Source organism: Pithys albifrons, chromosome 3, assembly GCF_047495875.1.
Source record: "Pithys albifrons albifrons isolate INPA30051 chromosome 3, PitAlb_v1, whole genome shotgun sequence".
NCBI classification, from domain to species: domain Eukaryota; kingdom Metazoa; phylum Chordata; class Aves; order Passeriformes; family Thamnophilidae; genus Pithys; species Pithys albifrons.
This window is the reverse complement of record NC_092460.1, coordinates 101,663,648-101,669,764: the sequence shown is the minus strand read 5'-3', so window position 1 is coordinate 101,669,764 and position 6,117 is coordinate 101,663,648. Positions and strand designations below refer to the sequence as shown.

The 6,117-nt window shown below is 57.8% G+C and overlaps 1 long non-coding RNA gene across 1 annotated transcript; it reads right to left on the bottom strand.

The window, feature by feature from the left end:
* Window positions 1-253: 253 nt before the first annotated feature.
* LOC139669629 (uncharacterized) lies at window positions 254-819 on the bottom strand. The gene is made up of 3 exons (XR_011697285.1): window positions 724-819; window positions 507-571; window positions 254-340 (listed from the first exon to the last, which is right to left on the bottom strand). It is a non-coding gene; the product is annotated as an uncharacterized lncRNA (long non-coding RNA).
* Between the last annotated feature and the right edge of the window lie 5,298 nt (window positions 820-6,117).

Here is a 6,117-nt window from a genome sequence, read left to right as displayed (position 1 = left end):
TTCTCCTATTGGGTGTGGCCAAGGGGACTCTCCCTCTTCCTTACAGGGTTGTCCCCCTCTTTCTGGGCAGCCAAAGGAGAACCGTGGCAAAAGGCCAACACTACCAAAGGAAAGACCCAGCCCTGTTTACAGGGGGGGTCACCCAGCGCAAAGCCAGCGGGGGCACCCTGAAGATGCCCTCCGCACTCCTACGTGTATGCCTGACCCCGTGATGGCAAAGAGGTTCATTTGCCCAGAAGGCCTTTCTTGTGCTCCCTCTTGACCTCGACGCTGCTGATCCTCTTCTGAACTCTTTTGCCTCGCCGTCCCACGCTCCTGGCTCTGCTTTCTTCTCGGATGGCTTCCGTCAAGCAAAGAGAATAACACAGTTGAGTCCGAGAAGCTCCAACTCCTTCAAGTCAGTGAAACGGGCACCCAGAGCCAGCTCCCCAAGCCACCATCACCTGCCCACTCCCACCACACCCCCCCACGGCTCCACACAACGCTCCAACTTCCACTGGTGTCACCTCCGCGTTTTCCCACGTCAGCACTGCCGTCCGCAGGATGCCGCCGCTCTCTTCTCCCATGGTTTCTGCCAAGGAAGGAGGACACAGGCAGGTGTGAGAAACACCAGCTCCTCTGTAGGAAGTAAACCGGGACCCTACATCCCCAGAGGGAGACCTCCAAGTCACTCCAAACCCACCCACAGAACCCCCCACTGACACAAACCTCTCCAAACCTCACCTTGAGTGGTCACGGCGACGCCCCGTCTGCTGCTGGGAGCCAGGCCCTCTGGGCAAAGGAAGCTGGGCATACAAAGCACTGGCCAACGAGGCTGCACCTCTGACTACAGAGGGCTCGAGACGCTGCTAGTCTGCAAAGTGCCCGGGACTCCAGGGCACTGGCCCCGACTTACGGGCGGCCCTGGGCCCACAGGCCCGCGGAGGCTCCTTCTCTCCGCCTCGGGGGAACCCAGACACCCTCCCCCCTAACGGTGCTTCGTTGGCTGCTTGAAGAGAGAGGGCAACCCAGGAAGGAGGGTGAGAATCCCGTTCTTCACCCCCGATGGGAAAATGGACATCTCTCAACCCCAGCCCACCCTGAAAACAGGGCACGGCTTTCTTTATTGCCTTGCCACCTTTTGTGGCTGCTGGCGCCTGTCGTCCACTGTGACGCTTTGTAGCTGGGCCATGTCATGTCCTCTGCTCGTTGGCAGCTGTTAAGCCCCTCCACATTGCCAGGCCCTCGTGGCCTCTGCACAAGCCAGGCCATGTCTAAGGCGGCCACCTGCTGCTGTGCAGTACGGATGGCACCCCACAGCTTCCTACACAGAGCCCCTCTTTCCCTCCTGGGAAGCCTAAGCTACGCTACCTGCTTTTCTAGGGGGACCAAGGGACACGCTCGCTCTCTCACTCACACCGACAAAGACAAGACAGAGACACAAAGGGGCAACGTCCCAGGAGAGGGAGCAAGCTCTGAGCAGCAACCTGCGGCGAGCCATTCCTGACGCCCAGCAGCGGGAGAACACGGCCTCAGACTTGCCCTGGCCCGCCCAGACACCTCAAGCCCCTGACTACGCAGGGCGGCTTCAAGGCTGGACAACGAACACAGGCTGTGACATGCCCAGGCTACAGGGGGGTCACCGTGGCCAGCAGCCGCCACCAGGCACTAAGGCACCAAGGGAAACAAAGAAGCCCTGCTCCGCTGACACGGTGGCCTGCAGTCAGGATACCTCCATTTGCCCCTGGGATGTGGAGAAGGGCTCTCTCACTCTCCTTACAGTGTTTCCCGCTCTCCCTGGGCAGCCAAAGGAGAACCGTGGCAAAAGGCCAAAAACACCAAAGGAAAGACCCAGCCCTGTTTACGGGGGAGTCGCCCAATGAAAGCCAGCGGGGCACCCTGAAGGTTCCTGCTGCACTTCAACATGTGTGTCTGTCCCGATGACGGCAGGGACAGTTGTTTGCCCAGAAGGCCTGTCTTGTGCTCCCTCTTGACCTCGATGCTGCTGATCCTCCTCTGCACTCTTTCCTCGATGTCCATCTCCATCTGTTTCTCGACAGCTTCTGCAAGATAAAGAGAAGAGGGTTAGCCCTGAGGTCTCTCTATTAACCTCTACTCCTGTACAAGGACTTAAGTCTTGGAGCAGTACTTGTTTTCATTATATATTGTCTCCTGAACCCACACCAAAATTTTAATGTGATTCATCCTCTTTTCTTTTGTTTTCCTCCCTTTTCAGCCTTCTAACCTGTTTGCTGCTTGAAAAATCTGTGGCTGGACTCGGCATGAAGTACTTATTACCATTCTTTTTCTCTTCTTACAGGAAAATTACGTCCAAGATCCTTTGTTAAACTTTGACTCCATGATTGGAAAGAAGGTAAAACAGTATTCTTAATTTATGGAGTCATTCCCTAGGATGGTGAATTTTTTTTTCAGAAAAATCTGTCTCCTTCACCCCATCAGCAAGTTTAGTTTCTACAACTAAAAGAACTGCACACATCCAGAATGCTAGTTTAGCACAGCCTGCTTAAATGTCCATTCTTTCTCCTACCTAAATTGTCTTGCCAACTTGCAGATGCCTGCTATGAAAATGCTACCAATGTCTTCCCTGAAGTACTTCTGATTTTGTCTTTAAATAGGATGGCCCCACGCTTATATCCCTCCAAGATGTTTATTCTGTCCCTAATAGTTATGCCAGATTGCTCTGAAAAATGTTTATTTTGTCCCCCATAGGCACCCTCTTTTTTTGCTTTTCCCTCAGAATTGTCACGAAACACCCTGCTGCGCTCTGATGCTGTAGTCCAACACTCCCTAGTCTCTAACAACCCAAAATTCGCCCCAGGGCGACTCTACAAGGTTTTATAGGAGCTTTTCAAAGCACCTTTCGCCTGCCCTGCCTCAGGGCTGAGGGGAGCGGCGGGGAAAGGGCACAGCTACGGCACGGCCGAGCCCCCCCCACCGCCCTCACGGCACCTGTCGCTGTCCGTGTAGCCCTCACAGCCCCTCAGGAGCATGGGGGACACCCCTTCTCCCTCCCGGAGCGGCGGGGACCCGCCTGTGCCTCCCGGAGCGGCGGACGGGACCCGCCTCTGCCCCCCGCCCCTGCCCCGAGCGGCGGGAGGAGTGGGGGCGGGAATCCGCGGCTCCCTCACGCACTCACCGGGGACGACTCTTAACACTTTACCTCGCCTTTTCCCCTCAAAACACGTCCCAGCTCTGCCCCCACGGTTCCCTTGGCTTTACATCGCTTTGAGGCTGTGCCATACCTGACCTCTCCCCTCAGTAACGCCACAGACACCTCACTGCTCTCCGACACGACCGCTCTGCGCCCCGTGCCCCCCGCATCGGCGTAAAATGGCGCCTCGCCTCTCCTTTCCTTGAGCCCCTCACGGTGGGCGGGGCAGCACAGCTGAGGGGAGGGGCGGGAAAAGCCCCTGCTGGAGAGGCGGGAAATACGTGACGGGGGGGGGGGGGGCAGGGTCCCGTGCCAGGAGGCGGAACGTACGTGCGAGAGAAGCGGCGCGGCCGTGACAGACCCACCCTGGCTGACCCAGTCCGGCTGGTGCCGCCCCTCAGACCATGGCGGGACCAGCAGAGCCCTCCAGGGCTGCTGCCCCCTCCGCGGCGACACGCGGGGCACCACGCAGGGTGCTGGAGTGCGCTGCAGTTCCCGGCCGTGTCCGCCAGGCGGCGTCGGCGAGGGAGAGGGGGGCGGCCGAGGGCGGGATTCGAACCGGCGTTTGGGCAGAGGGGGCTCGGTCGCTACTGCGCACGCGCGGAGTACGAAGCGCTGTCGCTACTGCGCACGCGCGGAGTACGGAACTTCGTCGCTACTGCGCACGCGCGGAGTACAGAGCGCCGTCGCTACTGCGCACGCGCGGAGTGCGGAACTTCGTCGCTACTGCGCACGCGCGGAGTACGAAACTTTGTCGCTACAGCGCATGCGCGGAGTACGGAGCTTCGTCGCTACTGCGCACGCGCGGAGTACGGATTGCAGTCGCTACTGCGCACGCGCGGAGTACAGAGCGCCGTCGGTACTGCGCACGCGCGGAGTTCGGAACTGTGTCACTACTGCGCACGCGCGGAGTACAGAACTTTGTCGCTACTGCGCACGCGCGGAGTACAGAGAGCAGTCGCTACTGCGCACGCGCGGAGTACAGCGCGCCGTCGCTACTGCGCATGCGCGGAGTACGGCGCTTCGTCGCTACTGCGCACGCGCGGAGTACGGAGCTTCGTCGCTACTGCGCACGCGCGGGGTACCCAGCTCCGTCGCTACTGCGCACGCGCGGAGTACGTGTCTTTGTTGTTACTGCGCACGCGCGGAGTACGTATCTTTGTTGCTACTGCGCATGCGCGGATTACGGAACTTTGTCGCTACTGCGCACGCGCGGAGTACAGCGCGTTTTCGCTACTGCGCATGCGCGGAGTACGAAACGTTGTCGCCACTGCGCAGGCGCGGAGTACGAAGCGCTGTCGCCAGTGCTGCCTCTCCTGCTCGATGCCACATCCCGTGTTCGTTCATGGCGCTGTTTTCCCGCACCTGCCGCAGCCGCTGCCGCGGGAGCGCGCGGGGAACATCCCGCCGCCGGTGCGGCTGCTCCAGAGGCGTTCCTGGAGCGCGGCGCCGGCACCATCGCCCGCAGCGCCGCCGCCAAGATCGTGAGTGCCGGGGCCGCGGGGCAGGGGCTGGGCTGGGCTGGGCCTCAGTGGCACTCCATGCACGGACAAATACTCTGCGTGCAGCTCGGTGGGTGCTTTCCCGTCCTGGGGGTGAGGTGAATCCTGGGCTCCTGTGCTTTTGTCAGCCGAGATGGAAAATTCCTGCACTTGGTTTTGGCAAGTGGCAGTTTCCCAGAATTTTCTTACCTTGTTTGCTTCCTGTGGAACATGTGGACCAGCAGAACTCTCAGGGCTTGTGTTCAGAACAGGCTTGAGGAGAGTGAGTGAGGGAGTGAATGAGTGAGTGGAGTGAGTGAGTGAGTGAGTGAGTGAGGGAGTGAGTGAGTGAGTGAGGGAGTGAGTGAGTGAGTGAGAGAGTGAGTGAGTGAGTGAGGGAGTGAGTGAGTGAGGGAGTGAGTGGAGTGAGTGAGTGAGGGAGTGAATGAGTGAGTGGAGTGAGTGAGTGAGTGAGGGAGTGAGTGAGTGAGGGAGTGAGTGGAGTGAGTGAGTGAGGGAGTGAATGAGTGAGTGGAGTGAGTGAGTGAGTGAGTGAGTGAGTGAGTGAGGGAGTGAGTGAGTGAGTGAGTGAGTGAGTGAGTGAGTGAGAGAGTGAGTGAGTGAGTGAGGGAGTGAGGGAGTGAGGGAGTGAGTGGAGTGAGTGAGTGAGGGAGTGAATGAGTGAGTGAGTGGAGTGAGTGAGTGGAGTGAGTGAGTGGAGTGAGTGAGGGAGTGAGTGAGTGGACTGAGTGGAGTGGGTGAGTGAGTGAGTGAGTGAGTGAGTGAGGGAGTGAGTGGAGTGAGTGAGTGAGTGAGTGAGGGAGTGAGGGAGTGAGTGAGTGGAGTGAGTGAGGGAGTGAATGAGTGAGTGGAGTGAGTGAGTGAGTGGAGTGAGTGAGTGAGGGAGTGGAGTGAGTGAGTGAGGGAGTGGAGTGAGTGAGTGAGTGAGTGAGTGAGTGAGTGAGTGAGAAGGAGCCACAACGTGTCTTCCTTGTCCTGCACTGCAGGATCAGAATCCTGGTTTAGGTTAGGGATGCTTTTGCACTGTTGCGTGTCTTCGATGGTCAGAGCCAACTTTCTGCTGGGCCACTTAGGAAGAACAGTTGCCTAGAGCTTCATGTTTGCTTTCCTTGCAGCCTGGAGTGTTGGGGGGATTCCTGAAGCTGATTGCCTTGAAAGCCAGTGGTCCCCAAGGCTTTGACCTGCTAAACAGCATCATGGAGCATATGCCCCCGTGAGTATGAGCTCAAATTGCATTCAAAACTGACTTCTGTGGGCTTTGGTTCTGCAGTGTGCAGTCATGACAAAGGTTAACACTTCAGGAGCAAAAATGTCACATTTATCAGTTAAAGAGATGGGAACAACTTTATCTGTGTTTTCTGTAAAGTGACAGCACCAGTCAAAGCCCACTGTGAACTGAATAACTGTTCTTTTAAATTTCCAGTGAATCAGTTGACTGGTATAGGAAACAGGTCTTCATTCTGC